The following is a 16,727-nucleotide window of genomic DNA, read 5'->3' as shown; positions in this document are numbered from 1 at the left end:
AAGAAACATGACATCTGCACCCCCAGTTTTTGACTTAAGCATTCGTGACCATGCCTTTGTCATATACTGTGAGGAAAGACCAAGTTTGGGGAGGGCAAAGAAGGGAGGCAGATTAAGTTTTGTTATCTCTGTCTCAGTAGGTGATGCTTCCCTGATAGCTCACGAACACAGACCATTCTTTCTCCACTCCACCTCTCTAGTCCTAGCCACCATCTGTTGCCTAGGCAACTGAAGTGGTCTCTTAGCTGGTCTCTTAGTTTCTGTTTTTGCCCTCCTCCAGTCTATTCTCCACAGAGCAGAGTAATCTTTTAAAGACTAAATCAGATCATGTCAATCTCCTGCCTAAATCCTTTGGTGGTTTCCTGTCTACTTGGAATAAAATCTGAACTCATTACAAGTTCTTCAGGATCCTGCCTGATCCAGTCCCTCCATCTCCCCTCATTTCTGTTACTTTCTTCATCCACTTTTAGCCATCCTAGTTTCTAAAATAAGTCCACTGTCTGTCTTACTTTAGGGGCTGTGCCTTTGCTTGCTGTTCTTTGTAGTGTTTTTCCTCTGCCTTTTCTTGATACTTGTCTAAAGATGGGTTCCTCTTACCATTTTCTGTCAAAGCACTCTGTTTATTTCCTTCACTGTACTTATTATGATCTGTAATTACTGTATTGTCTTTATTTATTTAAATGTCTGTTTCTGAAAAAAAATTTTAAAAGTCTGTTTCTCATACCAGGATGTAAGTTCCATAAAGGAAAGGATCATGTCTGACTTGTTCACTGATCTGTTCTGGTATATGCTTGATACAGCAGACATTTATAAACTCCTAATGAATAAAGGAGAATCCACATAAGTGATTTGTTTTAGCAAGATTGTAGTGGTTGGGGGAGGGAGATTGTGGATGGAGGATGAGAGGTGAATGAGGGACATATTAGGATAATGGCTAACCTTGGAGTCTGGGATGAATGGGAGGTAAGGAAAGCCAAAACAGGAGTTCTGGGGTAATTGGTAGGACTTGAGGTATTAAAGGTTATGGAATTGATATAAGTGGAAGGACTGAAGATTATTGTCAGAAAGGGGAATTTGGGAGTTTGAGAAGCATTTGGAGGCACATCAGGTTTTTTGTGGTGGGAGAGCCAGGTTAGATGCACCACTGTGCATTCCTTTACATACTCCTCTTGTATGTAGCATGTCTCAGGCTATACTCAACATTGCCTGTTTACTGTCTGTCTGTCCTTCTAGACAGTAAACTCCTTGAAACATGAAATGTTTCTTGTTCACATCTGTATCTCCGATACCTAGCACAGTGCTTCAAATTTTTTATTGAGTGTGTGAATTTTAATGAATGAAAGAAAGAATGAGGAGACATAAGTGGAAGCAAAGGTAATAGTAGTTGAAGGGGTTAAGAGATAATGAGGCTTAAAAGTTTAAAATTGAAGAATGAGGATTTAAAAACTATCAACATTATGGAGGTATGATTTATGTACATAAAATGCATCCATTTTAGATTTTTTTTTTGGCCTTAGTTCCCCAACCAGAGATTGAACCCAGGGCTCTGGCAGTGAAAGCATGAAGTCCTAACCACTGGACTGCCAAGGAATTCTCCATTTGAAGCATTTGATTGATGAGGTTTGACAAATGTATATACCTGTGTAACTACCACCACATTATTAGAATAAAGGACATTTCTATTGCTGCTGAAGTTATTTTGTGCCCAATGGGGAGATCAAGTTTATTATTGTTATGTTTGTGCAGTAATCTTTATGAAAAATCAAAGACAAGTTATCTACACTCTCATGTGTGTAGAGGATCTTTAAAAGATAGCATAGTCTTTTGCTGATAGTTGACTCTAAAATGTTGAGAGAGGAAAGAGTGAGAAGTTATATACCATTTTTCAGTGTGGAGGCGTTTTTCCTTAGGAATTTGTATCTGTATTGTTTTAGGCCGGAGCACAGCTTTCTGTAGTAAGAACACACTTTGAGTAAAAAGACGAAGATGAAGACCAAAGTCTATTGAGTCCAGACTCAAGCGCTTTCCCACCAGGTCATAGCAGGGCCTAGTGCCTGTTGCTTTTTTTCGATAAGCATCTCCTAATTTCTGTTGTAGACATCTAGGGAAAATTCTGATTTTCAGTACCAAATTCTATAGAGTCATAAATGAAGTTCTAAAACTACAAGTCAAGAGTGTCAGCTTCAGTCCTTCTCATAACTTACTATGAATGAGCTGGTGCTTGAGAGTGACTTCTTATGTTTAATAGCAGACATTGTCCTGCAAATAATGAGGTTTTTATTCTCAGCAGTGCATAGAGAGTCTGTCTGGCTAGATGTGTGTATAAATCAGTGACACAGGATGAACCAATGTAGTATCTGCCCAACCTTTCTTTATGTGTGCTGGCCTTGAGGGTTACCTTAGATTTCTTTGAAGACGTTAATCATATGTTGGGCTCTGTGAAACAATTTTCTCTAAGCTTTTAACTCAGATGGCTTAAAGCAGACTATTAAGGCCTGTTTAGTCCCAAATGCGGAGAAGGCAATGGCACCCCACTGCAGCACTCTTGCCTGGAAAATCCCATGGACAGAGGAGCCTGGTGGGCTACAGTCCATGGGGTCGCGAAGAGTCGGACACGACTGAGCGACTTCACTTTCACACATTGGAGAAGGAAATGGCAACCCACTCCAGTGTTCTTGCCTGGAGAATCCCAGGGACAGTGGAGCCTGGTGGGCTGCCGTCTATGGGGTCACACAGAGTCGGACATGACTGAAGCGACTTAGCAGCAGCAGCAGCAGTCCCAAATGATTCCTATGAACTCCTACGTGTTCTTCCAAGGTAATGTAGTTAATATACCTCCTATTGAAGAACCAATAGTTATTTGGTGAGTTTGTTATTTAAAAGCATTTGGTACAGTCCTTTTATTTTTTTTTAAATGTTGTTACACTCTGTAGTAAGCTCAGTGCTTATGGAAATACAATGTATTGAATAAATGCTACTGAAAGACCTCAGAAGAGTTATTGTGCTTCTCTAAGTGCCTACTTGCTATTTAGGAATGACATAGACCCTGTCCAGAATGGAGTCTGCTGTTCATCACTTAAATATAATTCTCCTTCAGATAGTTTACTTAATGCTGTTTTTCAGAATGAAGTCTCTTTGACTTGTTTGGAGGAGTAGGGCTATAACCACTTAATGTGTCTTTATGGACTACCTTTTACAAGTCCTTTGAACTTTTGGTATAATTGGATAAGCTAGAAATGACTTTAGCCACAGGAGGAAAAATCTGTTAATTTATCCATGTATGTTTTTATATACACATACTCTGAGAAAGAATTTTAGTTTATTTGGAAAGATTAATTCAACACAGTAGAAAGAGAATATGAGATATGTACCCTATAGCGTAGGAAACCAGATTTCATTGATCCAGAGACTTTAAGGAGAGCTTTGAAAATTGGAGCATGAACCTATGGTCAGAGAAAAAAGAGAAGAGAAGGGATGGGATGCTTTCAAAGACTGAATTCTGACAGCATGCATATATGTATATTATTTCAACAAGAAAGAAGAGAGAGGGGCCTTATTTGTCACACTTACTGTACATTTGATTCTGGCTAATGGCTTAATGGTAAAGAATCCTCCTGCCAATGCAAGAGACCTGGGTTTGATCCCTGGATCAGGAAGATCCTCTGGAAAAAGAAATGGCAACCCACTCCAGTATTCTTTTCTGGGAAATCCCATGGACCGAGGAGCCTGGTGGGCTACAGTCCATGGGCTCACAAAAGAATTGGACACGACTTAGCGACTAAACAACAACAACAAAGCAACAATTTTATCAATGCCTTGAAGACATAGTAAACATACCATATGTGCAAACAATATAAGACTTAACATATATAATGATGTTATAGGACATACACACTTAAAAAATCTCCTTAGGCTAGATTTTTGCATTAAAACTAACAAGGTGAGATTTAATTGCGGTGAAAATAAAGCCTTATGTCTAGGATTGGGTATTTGTGTGTAGATCTAAATCTCTTGTATGTGACTGGTTTGAGGGTTTTAGTTTCTTGCAAACTCACAAAGTCATAACATGATATGACTGCCAAAACAAAGAAAGCAAGAAAAAAAAAAAATCTTTAAGCAGCTTAGTGTCCAGGATAAGGAAAGTACAGAAGCATATTTTACATGTTCTATGAAAGAGTGATCAACATGGAGTGTGGTCTGGATACCATGTCTTTATGGATGGCTAAATTTCGTTTCTAGGAATGAACAGATTTTCTTTAGTTTCTACATTCCTGTTGTTAGCCCTGGAATAAAGAGGCTAATGGGAGTTAATATTTATCTTCGTTTGTTTGATAGGTTGTTGGGTGAAAGAGCAGAGTAATTTGTATTGGATTATTTCAGGCAGCATAACTTAAAAGTTACAGGAAGATAGATTTTGGTTTATTTTGGGCTGTAAGAATGGAAGCTGGCTGAGAGGAAGTCTTCAGACAGGCTTAGGGAGCTGATTATCAGATATAGACAATTTCCCTATGGGATAAGTGGGTGAACTAGGGTTTTTGTTGTTTGCTTGTTTTTAAACTTCATAAATCTGTCAGATTACAAAAAATTTTAGTGTAACCAAAAATTTTCTTGGTTCCTAGAGGTGTTCCAGTTACAAATCTACTACTTGCTATGAACAATTCTGCAGGCTCCAGATTTTGTTATGCCTTTAAATCAGGGGAATTAGAATTACAAGCCCTCTGAAGACTGTTGATGTCCATCAGTTATCTCAGGAAGCGTAAGTTGTGATTTGAGCAAAAGGGACCTAGTATACTTAAAGTAAGTTCCGTTTTCAGACTGATATTCCCAAATAGGCATCCCAGTCCCTGGGTCAGAGTTGAAAGAATATCTTTAATCTCCATGGGGACAAGGAAAATATTTGGAATGTTTGAGAATTTAAGTATATGAGAACTTGTTTTCACAGAACAGTCGATTAGGAAAGTCTTCCCTTATCTAAATATTGAAAAAAAATTATTTTTCCCCTGAATATGAAAATTTAAAATTCTTAATCATGTCTCAAATTGGAGAAAATACTAAAAGCAACCAACCAAAGAACAAAATCAAACCTACTCCAGTCACCAGTAATTCCTGAACATGTCACTCAGTAAAGTACATCCTGAGTAGTTTTTCTTATCGAGGAAATAAAGAAACCTTAGCTGAAAAAAGGTTTTCATAGTTGTGGCAGTCATCTAGGAGAGAATTTTTGTGAAACAGTATAATTGTACTTTATCTTCTGTAAGAATTTTGTAAACAGTTTTGGAAGATTTAATGTTATTTGCTTTGTTCTCTCTAGCAAGAAGTCCGTAACTTTCAGCAATGACTGAGAACTTGTGTTAAGTACTTGAGATAGACTTGTGGGGATACAAGGATTTGGAAGGAAAGTACCTTCCCTCAGGGAGCTAACAGTCTGGTTGAAAGGGCTTGATGTCCACATTTAAAGGTAACTAATGTTATCTAGCAAAGATGTAGGTTCTGAATGTGTACCTCCTTTAGTTAGTGCTGTATTGGACTTATGGGAGAGAGAAATGTCCTTAGGTTGGTCAGTGAAGTATTCATGGAGGTGAGTTTAGAGCTAAATGGACTTCAAGGAAGAGGTGAGATGGAAGGATAGAGAGCTAGTGGTAAAGTCAGTGGAGAAGGTGTTGAAGGCATCAACACCCAGACATTCTATCCAAATCAGCCAGTTCTATAAAGATAGCCTTTTACTATATTAGTTCCTCAGACTGAGATGTGTAATGACAGAGAGAAAATTTAAGAACATTTAGTGGTATCCATGAATGTTAGGCATTTGTTAGCTAAAGATCTTTATTTAGAGGGAAATTTTAAAAGGAAGGCAAAGCTTTATTTTGTTTTACTATTAAAGCGAAATTGATCAAGTCTTATGGGTAAATTTAAATGAATTATGTATTTATATTTGATTAAGTAGAATGAGCACTGAACTCTGAGAGTCAAGATACCTAAGTTCTGTTCCTGACCCTGATAGTTAGTATTCAGTCTTGGACAAGCCAGTTTACTTTTTCCTTATAACTCAGTTTTAAATGAAGGAATTGAACCAGAATAGATCCCTGAGGTTTTTAGTGATTCTTGTTTCTCATGTTCTTAAAACATTCTTGAAAACTAGATTAGAAACTAGTTCTGTGCCTTCCATAATTAGATAGGACAGAAAAAGGTTTATGGTGTATAGTACTGAATATATAGAGAATTTTTTTTCTTCTTTTTAATTTTTAAATTTTTATTATTTTTTAAATAAATTTATTTTAGTTGGGGGCTAATTACTTTACAATATTGTAGTGGTTTTTGTCATACATCGACATGAATCAGCCCTGGGTTGAATATATAGAGAATTTTTTAAAAAATGCTCTTTGAAGAAAAGAATTTCAGGTACAACATAGAATGTTAAATCTTCTAGTTATAGTTATTGTCAGGTATGCAAACACGAATTGTTGGTTTGTGAGTACCCTATAAAAATTGAAGTTAGAATATTGTAAGGTATAGTTGGTTTTTTTAAAAAAGGTTTTAGTAAAATATTTTTAACTTTATAATTAAAAAATAGCTCCCCAAATATGGAATCGCTGTAAAGATATTATTGTCATTAGGTAAGCAAACACAAATTCCATGAAAATATGCTAAAATCCCACTACTCACTACTGTTAACATTTTGGTATATATTCCTACTAAATTTTCCATGTTAATATGTAGTATATAACCAAATGAGATTTTATACATGCTACTTTGTAGCCTACTTTAATGTACTGTATATCTTTACTGCCTTTCCACTAGGTGGAAATAGACATCTTCAGTATCATCTCTCTTTTTCAAACTTCTTATTTTGGACTCATTTTAGACTTTAAGAAAACTTACAAAAATAGCACAGGCAGTTCCATTATATCCTTAACCCTTGCATCCCCTAATGTTAGCATCTCACATAAAGTAGTACAGTTATTAGGGTTGCTGATGCTGCTAAGTCGCTTCAGTCATGTCCGACTCTGTGCGACCTCATAGATGGCAACCAATCAGGCTCCTCCATCCCTGGGATTATCCAGGCAAGAACACTGGAGTGGATTGCCATTTCCTTCAATGCATGAAAGTGAAAAGTGAAAGTGAAGTCGCTCAGTCGTATCCGACTCTTAGCGACCCCATGGACTGCAAGCTACCAGGCCCCTCCAGCCATGGGATTTTCCAGGCAAGAGTACTGAAGTGGGTTGCCATTGCCTTCTCTGTTATTAGGGTTAGGAAGTTAATATTTCTACGAACTAAACAACAGTCCTTATTCAAATTTTACCAGTTTTCCTACTAATGTCTTTCTTCTGTTCCAGGATTCTATCAAGGTTCCCACCTTACCTCCCACCTGTTTGTTTCATCCTGTATATAACAGTGTCTCAGTTTCTCCATAGTCTCCTTTCAGTTTGTAACAGTGTCTTGATCCTTCCTTATGTTTAATGACCTCAGCAAGATTGCTCAAGAATATTGAGCAGTTACTTGGCAAATGTTCCCAGTTTGGGTTGGATACTCTTTTATGTTTGGAAGGAGGGTATATGTTTTTGGCAAGAATAACATAAAAATGGTACCATATCCTTCTCAGTATATCATAGTAAGGGATTCTTGATATCAGTATTTCTTATTACTGGTGATATTTATCTTAATCACTTGGGTAAGTTGATATCTGCAAGGTTTCTCTATAGTTACTACCTTTTCCCTTTGTTCTTAATAAGTATCTTAAAGGGAGACACTTTGAGACTTTTTGGCATCATTTTAATGGATGTATCTCCTATGGTTTTTTTAGAGTTTTTTTCCCCCCACTTGATTGCATTATTGACACTTGTCAAACGATGTCAAACAGTATAACATTATTTAAAGTAAAAAGTGAAAATTCTGAGACCTTTCCCTCAGTTCTTTTCTTCATATAACCACTGTTAACAATTTGATGTTTCTCTTTCTAGACACTTATTCTGTGTTTAGGAAGCATAATGATACATGTATCTATACAGATATATACATATATCTCTACATATATGTACATGTTGAATTAGGAAACTCAAATGTGTAGAAATGTATAAATGTCATTTAGAGGTTTGTTTTTATTTTTACAAAAATGAAATTATTTTAAACTTGCTTTTTTCAGTGTACAGTATTTTATGACATTCTGACTGCATATAATACTGTGGATGTACCCTTTATTGATAAACATTTAGGTGGACTTTGTTTTTTCACAGTTACAAGTGATATAGTGGACACAATGGAATATATATATATATTTACAGTTGAGTAGGTGTGGTTAAATGATAGATTCCACCATTTCTTTAAACTATTCCCTTATTGATGGACATTCAGATTTTTTCCTGTTGTGAATAACTTTGTACATGAAATGTGCAGATTGAAAAAACTTTAAAATGATTTTTGATAGATAATACATATGGTAAAAAAAATGAAATAGTAAAAATGTTTATACAAGGAAAAATAGATATAGGCCTATTTCTGCTGTTAACAGTGTATTTTGAACCGTTTCAGAGATTGTCTCCTCTTATGTAAACATATACTGATATATTTCCTCTTCACGTCTTTCTTTATAAATGGTAGCATACAATATTCACTGTTTTGTACTGTTTGCTTTTTATTTAACCATATAGTTAGAAGAATGTTTTATATTAGTACATTTAAACCTGTGCCCCCTCCCTTTTTTATAATGGCTGCATTGAATTTATGTGCCATGATTTATTCAGCTCTTGTTATGGACATTTAAGTTGTTTGTAGCCTCTTATTATTATAATAATCCTGCAAATAAAATACTTGTATAAATTTCTTTTTACATATTTGAGTTTATCTGAGGAACAGATTCCTCGAAGTGGAAATTTCTGAGTCAAAGTATATATAAATTAAAACTTTTAATAATTATTGAAATTGCCCTTCTGAGAGGACAGGTTAATTTAATTTCTACAATAATACCTAATTTTAATATAATATGTTTTACTTAAAGTTTTATAGAGTTGAACTTATGGAGACATATTAAGCTTCAGGAGAGCAAACTCAGCCTTACATATAATCAAATATCTGTTAACTTCCCTTAGTTACTTGTGATGGAACTTTATGTAAATTCTTTTTTTAAAAAAAATTTTATTGGAGTATAGTTGATTTATAATGTTGTGTTCATTTCAGGTGTACAGCAAAGTGAATCAGTTTTATGTATGTATACACACACACACACACACACGCACACACACACACACACATATATCCACTCTTTCTTTAGATTCTTTTCCCATATAGGCCATTACAGAGTACTGAGTAGAGTTCCCTGTGCTATACAGTAGGTTCTTATTTGTTACCTATTTTGTGTATATAGTACTGTGTATGTGTCAGTTGCAGTCTCTCGATTTATGCCTTTCCTCTGTTAATGATTAATTCTAATTGTATGTCAGCTTATAAAACTCCTTAGACAAGTTTTATGAGTTTATCATAGTTGAATAGATTTCTGATTCCTTTTCTTTGTCCTGAAAATTGTCTTTTAACACTTCAAAGAGGTACCTGTTATTTACTCTAAGATATGGTGAACAAGTATGTGTTCACCTTGTCAAAACTCTTCATGATTTTATAAACATTATCTAGCCTTTGATTTTAAAGACCGAAGAGCCCTAGTTTTCCACTCCTATTATTTTTTCTAGGATTCTTTCATTTCCCTTGATAGTTTTTGCTTCAGTAACACTACCCAATGGCCTGAACAGTCAGTCTTATTTCTTGGGATCAGGGTATTCCTGTGCCAAAAGGGCCAGGACTTTAGCTATGTAGATAGCTGTGGGTGCGTGCTCTATCCTCTATTGGCAAGTTGGGTTAGTATATGATAAATATACTTCATAGTTGCCTCCTATTTCTGTGTAATTTCATAGAAGTGGTAGCTCAATTTAAGAAGTAGGGACATGTTCATTTTAATATATATCTGTTCTAAAATTTATCTTTCACAGTTTGATTATATGAAAATTTGAAAAATGCACAGTGAGTAGCAGAACTGGATACCAGTTACTCGTGTTTATTTTGAGAAACAGAAAGTTTTAATTTTGATTAATTCTGTTTTATCCATTTTTTTTCATGGTTAGTGCTTTTTGGGCCCTGTCCAAGAAATCTTTGCCCTCCCAGAGGATGTCAAAGAGATTTCTTCTATGTTTTTGTCAAGAAATTTTACAGTTTTAGTTATTACATTTAAATCTGTGATCCATTTCAAATTAATTTTTGTGTATGGTGTGAAGTATGGGTTGAAGTTAATTTTTTTCCATTAGGATATCTAATTACTCCTGCACCAATTTTTGAAAATTGCTGTCTTTTTTGAACTATGTTGGTTCCTTTTTTAAAAAATCAATTGACAACCCACTTCAGTATTCTTGGTCTTCCCTTGTGGCTCAGCTGGTAAAGAATCCGCCTGCAACGTGGGAGACCTGGGTTTGATCCCTGGGTTGTGAATGTCCCCTGGAGAAGGGAAAGGCTACCTACTCCAGTATTCTGGCCTGGAGAATTCCATGGACTATGGGGTCGCAAAGAGTTGGACATGACTGAGCAACTTTCGCCTTCACTTTACATACATATGTGGATTCATTTTTAAACTGTGTTAGTTCCATTGATAAATATATATATACACCAGTGCTAATTCCACACTATTAGTTTATCTTTATAGTAAGTCCTAAAATCAGGTACTTTTAAGTCTTCTAAGTCCTTTACATTTCCTTTTTTTTTTTTGGCTACCATGCACAGCTTGTAGGATTTTAGTTCCTCAACAAGGGATTGAACCTGAATCATAACAGTGAAAGTGCCAAGTTCTAACCACTGGACCGTGAGAGAATTCCCTCCATATTCATTTTAGAATCAGCTTGTTAATTTCTACAAGAAAGTTTGCTGGGATTGTGTAGAATCTGTAGTTCAGTTAGGATGTATAGACCTTTTAAAAATATTGAGTCTTGTAAACAATGAACATGATGCAATTCTTCATTTTTTAAGATATTTTACAAATTTCTCTCAATAATGTTTTGTAGTTTTCTATATAAACTAATTGCCAAGTGTTTTTTTGATGCTACTGCAAATGCTATTTTAAAAAATTTCATTTTCCAATTGTTTGCTGCTAGTATATAGAAACACAGTTGATTTTTATCTAATGAGCTTGCTTAGTTCACTTACAATTCTTACTTTTTTTTTTCTACACTGGGTATTTGTTGCTGTGCATGGGTTCTCTCTAATTGCGGCAATGGGGGCTACTCTTCTTGCAGTTTGTGGGCTTCTCACTCTGGTGGCTTCTCTTGTTGTGGAGCATGGGCTCAGTATTTGGCTGCACAGGCATAGTTGCCCCAAAGCATGTGGAATCTTCCCTCAAACCTGTGTCCCCTCCATTGGCAGGTAGATTCTTAACCTCTATACCGCCAGGGAAGTCTGTATGTGTGTGTCTATTTCTAATAGTTTTATATATTATTTTATTTTTAGCTGTGCTGGATATTTGCTGCCACACGGGCTTTTCTCTAGTTGTGGAGGGAGGGTGCTACCCTCTAGTTGTGGTGCACCAGCTTCTCATTGTGGTGGCTTCTTTTGTGGTTCCTCGGCTCTGAGGCATGGATTCAGTTGCTCAACAGCATGTGGGATCTTCTCAGATCAGGGATCAAACCCGTGTCTCCTGCACTAGCAGGCAGATTTTTTACCACTGAGCCACCAGGGAAACCCATGTGTGTTTTTTAATTGATTTCTCAGAATTTTTTTATGAACAGTAATCATATTGTATGTGAATAGAGATAGTTTTATTTCTTCCTTTCCAATCACCATGCCTTTTATTTATTTTTCTTGTTTTATTTCACTAGCTATGACCTCTAGTACTATAATGAATAGAAGAGAACAGATATCTTTGCCTCATCCTTGATCTTTGGGAGAGAAGTATTTAGTGTATTATTGCAGATATTTGTCTCAATCTGTGGTTCTCCTTTTCATCTTTCAAACCATATTGTTTTTTATTCATATGAAAATTTACATAAATAACTTTTTATTCTACAGTTCTGTGAGTTTTGAGAGTTGCCAACAGTTGTGTAACCATCACCATAATACAGATACTACAGAACAGTTCCATTGCCCTCAAAATTTATGTTGCTGCTACTTTGTTGTCAGCCTCTTGCAACCACTGTGCTGGCCTCTATCTCTAGTAGTTTTGCCTTTTATGGAATGTTATATAAATGAAATTATATAGAACATAGCCTTAAAAAAATTTTTTTTTAATTTAGAATATTGTTGTTGTTTAGTCTCTAAGTCATGTCTAGTTCTTTGCGACCTCATTGACTGCAGCACACCAGGCCTCCCTGTCCCTCACTATCTCCCAAAGTTTGCCCAAGGTCACATCCATTGAATCAGTGATGCTATCCAACCATCTCATTCTCTGACACCCTCTTCTCCTTTTGTCTTCAATCTTTCCCAGCATCAGAGTCTTTTCCAGTGAGTTGGCTCTTCACTAAAGTATTGGTGCTTCACCTTCAACATCAGTCCTTCCAATAACTATTCAGGGTTGATTTCCTTTAACATTGACTGGTTTGATCTTGCTATCCAAGGGACTCTTCAAGAGTCTTCTCCAACACCACAATTTGAAAGCATCATTTCTTTGGTACCCATCCTTCCTTGTAGTCCAACTCTTACATTCGTACGTGACTACTGGAAAAACCACAGCTTTGGCTATACGGACCCTTATCAGCAAATATATAACTAGTATAAATGCCTTATATGGTTCTTATGTAAATATAAAACAAACATTAAATACTAGTAAAACCAGAAAGCCAACCCATTTCAAATGAACAGAATTAATTTAATTCAGTTCAGTTCAGTGGCTCAGTGGTGTCCAGCTCTTTGCAGCTCGCTGGACTGCAACACATCAGGGCTTCCTGTCCATCACCAACTCCCAGAGTCTATTCAAACTCAGGTCCATTGAGTCAGCGATGCCATCCAACCATCTCGTCTTCTGTCATCCCCTTCTCCTCCCGCCTTCAATCTTTCCCAGCATCAGGGTCTTTTCCAGTGAGTCAGTTCTTTGCATCAGGTTGCCAGAGTATTGGAGTTTCAGCTTCAACATCTGTCCTTCCAATGAATATTCAGGACTGATTTCCCTTAGGATGGACTCGTTGGATCTCCTTGCTCTCCAAGGGACTCTCAAGAGTCTTCTCCAACACCACAATTCTTGGTTGGTCACAACTATTCTTCCAAGGAGCAAGTGTCTTTTAATTTCATGGCTGCAGTCACCATCTGCAGTGATTTTGGAGCCCCCAAAAATAAAGTCTGCCACTGTTTCCACTGTTTCCCCATCTATTTACCATGAAGTGATGGGACCAGATGCCATGATCTTAATTTTCTGAATGTTGAGTTTTAAGCCAACTTTTTCAATCTCCTCTTTCACTTTCATCAAGAGACTCTTTAGTTCCTCTTTACTCTCTGCCATAAGGGTGGTGTCACCTGCATATCTGAGGTTATTGATATTTCTCCCGGCAATCTTGATTCCAGCTTGTGCTTCATCCAGTCCAGCATTTCGTATGATGTACTCTGCATATAAGTTAAAATAAGCAGGGTGACAATATACAGCCTTGACATACTCCTTTTCCGATTTGGAACCAGTCTGTTGTTCCATGTCCCATTCTAACTGTTGATTCTTGTCCTGCATACAGATTTCTCAGGAGGCAGGTCAGGTGGTCTGGTATTCCCATCTCTTTAAGAATTTTCCAGTTTGTTGTGATCCACACAGTCAAAGGCCTTGGCATAGTCAATAAAGCAGAAAGAGATGTTTTTCTGGAACTCTCTTGGTTTTTCGATAATCCAGCGGATGTTGGCGATTTGATCTCTGATTCCTCTGCCTTTTCTAAATCCAACTTGAACATCTGAAAGTTCACAGTTCACATACTGTTGAGGCCTGGCTTGGAGAATTTTGAGCATTACTTTACTAGCATGTGAGATGAGTGCAATTGTGCAGTAGTTTGAGCATTCTTTGGCATTGCCTTTCTTTGGGATTGGAATGAAAATGGACCTTTTCCAGTCCCGTGGCCACTGCTGAGTTTCCAAATTTGCTGGCATATTGAGTGCAGCACTTTTACAGCATCATCTTTTAGGATTTGAAATAGCTCTGCTGGATTTCATCACCTCTACTAGCTTTGTTCATAGTGATACAGCCTAAGGCCCACTTGACTTCCCATTCCAGGATGTCTGGCTCTAGGTGAGTGATCACACCATCGTGATTATCAGGTCATGAAGATCTTTTTTGTATAGTTCTTCTGTGTATTCTTGCCACCTCTTCTTCTGCTTCTGTTAGGTCTGTACCATTTCTGTCCTTTATTGTGCCCATCTTTGCATGAAATGTTCCCTTGGTATCTCTGATTTTCTTGAGGAGCTCTCTAGTCTTTCCCATTCTATTGTTTTCCTCTATTTCTTTGCATTGATCACACTGAGGCAGGCTTTCTTATCTCTCCTTGCTATTCTTTGGAACTCTGCATTCAAATGGGTATATCTTTCCTTTTCCCCTTTGCCTTTCACTTCTCTTCTTTTCACAGCTATTTGTAAGGCCTCCTCAGACAACCATTTTGCTTTTTGCATTTCTTTTTCTTGGGAATGATCTTGATCACTGCCTCCTGTACAGTGTCATGAACCTCCATCCATAGTTCTTCAGGTACTCTGTCTATCAGATCTAATCCCTTGAATATGTTTGTCACTTCCACTGTGTAATTGTAAGGGATTTGATTTAGGTCATACCTGAATGGTCTAGTGGTTTTCCCTACTTTCTTCCAATTTCAGTCTGAATTTGGCAATAAGGAGTTCATGATCTGAGCCACAGTCAGCTCCCTGTCTTGTTTTTGCTGACTGTATAGAGCTTCTGCATCTTTGGCTGCAAAGAATATAATCAATCTGATTTCAGTGTCGACCATCTGGTGATGTCCATTAACTGCAACTCAACTGCCAATGTTGGTTTGAGAGTAGAGAGTTCTATTTTTCCTGCCTCTATTTAAATACTGGTATTACTTAATGGCATTAAAAATGTTGGACTGGCTGGGTGGTTTGAGGTAATTGCCTCACATTTAAGGCCAAACTGACAATGAGTAATCCATGAATGTCTTTTAACAGGGTGTTTCTGGGTACTTAGAAAACTCTGTTGCTTGATTGAAGACAAAGGTGGCATTATTGGAATCTACATATAGTATCTGTTAAAACCACTTATAATGGGAGTCAGGAATTTGTCCCAAAGATGAGCTTTGCTCAGTTCACATATATGCTGTCAACATGAACAAGGTCCCAACTACTAAGAGGCAGTAGTACATAATCTTTTTGAGTTTGACTTCTTTTGATGTTGCATGTATTGATAATTCAGTCCTTTTATTGCTGAGCAATAAAGGAGTATGCTGAATATTCTGTGGTTTGGATGTACAAACTGTTTATAATTCACCAGTTGAAGGACAACTGGGTCATTTTTAGTTTGGGGCAATTATGAATAAAGCTGCTATGACTTTCAAGCGTAAGTGTTTTGTGAACATAAGTTTTTATTTCTTGGGTAGATAACTAGGAGTTTGATTGCTGGGTCATATGGTAAGTATATATTTAACTTTGTGAGAAACTGCTGAACTCTTTTGTAAAGTGGGTGTATAACATTTTGAGTCCCTTTCCTTTCCAAGTTTTCTGCATTTGTGTTGATACTTGGTATTGCCAAATTTTTATTTAATTTTTTTACCTACACTCTAATAGGTTTTATAGGGGTATCTCACTGCCATTTTAATTTGCATTTCTCTAATGATTTAATGATATTGAGCATGTTTTCCTGTGCAAATAAGCATGGCAAAAAGCCACCTGTAACAGTTTCTTTTGAAGAGCAGAAGGTTTTTTTTTTTTTTTGCTGAAGTTGATATATCTTTTCTTTTTGTTTTATGGTAAATGCTTTTTGTGTTCTACAACTCTGGCACTCATTCATTTTGATCTCTCATTAAATATTATGGTTCCTTTAAATAATTAAACTATTAGAGAGTAAATACTAAGAGTTCTCATCACAAGGAAAAATATCATTTTTTTCCCATTCATTTAATTTTATATCTGTGTGAGATGATGGATATTCACTAAAACTATTGTGGCAATCATTTCATGATGTATGTAAGTCAGATAATTATGTTGTATACCTTAAACTCATTAAGTGTTGTATGTCAATTATATCAATAAAACTGAAAGAAAAAAATAAACTACTGGTATGGGGAACACTTTATTGCTACAGCCTCTGACTGATGATGGAATCACCTTCACACACCAGGAGTTGGCCACTTCAGCAGGGAAGAGTAGTTCCCATCTGCTATAGCTGCACTTCTTTTTTCTATATGTGGACAACCACTTATTTCCAAGTCCTTCTTTAAAAAAAAAAAAATCACCTACTTTCCTTTTGTATTTGCTACTGTTCAGTCACTCAGTCCTGTCTATCTCTTTGTGACCCCACGGACTGCAGCATGCGAGGCTTCCTTGGCCTTCACTGTCTTCTGGAGTTTGTGCAAACTTATGTCCATTGAATCGATGATGCCATCCAACCATTTCATCCTCTGTAGCCCGCTTCTTCTCCTGCCCTCAATCATTCCTAGCATCAAGGTCTTTTCCAATGAGTCGGCTCTTCACATCAGGTGGCCAAAGTATCAGAGCCTCAGCATCAGTCTTTCTAATGAATATTCAGGGTTGATTTCCTTTAGGATTGACTGGTT

The 16,727-nt window shown here is 36.7% G+C and overlaps 1 protein-coding gene and 1 long non-coding RNA gene across 5 annotated transcripts in view; both read left to right on the top strand.

The window, feature by feature from the left end:
- UBR1 (ubiquitin protein ligase E3 component n-recognin 1) overlaps positions 1-16,727 on the top strand; it is a 138,841-nt gene that overhangs the window by 5,037 nt on the left and 117,077 nt on the right. The gene's annotated exons all lie outside the window — the stretch shown is intronic.
- On the top strand, positions 871-16,336 carry LOC145512994 (uncharacterized). Its single transcript, XR_014058990.1, has 2 exons — positions 871-984; positions 11,349-16,336. It is a non-coding gene; the product is annotated as an uncharacterized LOC145512994 (long non-coding RNA).

Source organism: Giraffa tippelskirchi, chromosome 7 (genome assembly GCF_054371585.1).
Source record: "Giraffa tippelskirchi isolate mGirTip1 chromosome 7, T2T-mGirTip1v1.2.pri, whole genome shotgun sequence".
Classification (NCBI taxonomy): domain Eukaryota; kingdom Metazoa; phylum Chordata; class Mammalia; order Artiodactyla; family Giraffidae; genus Giraffa; species Giraffa tippelskirchi.
Note: the sequence above shows the minus strand (reverse complement) of the source record. Positions and strands in the feature narration are given on the sequence as shown.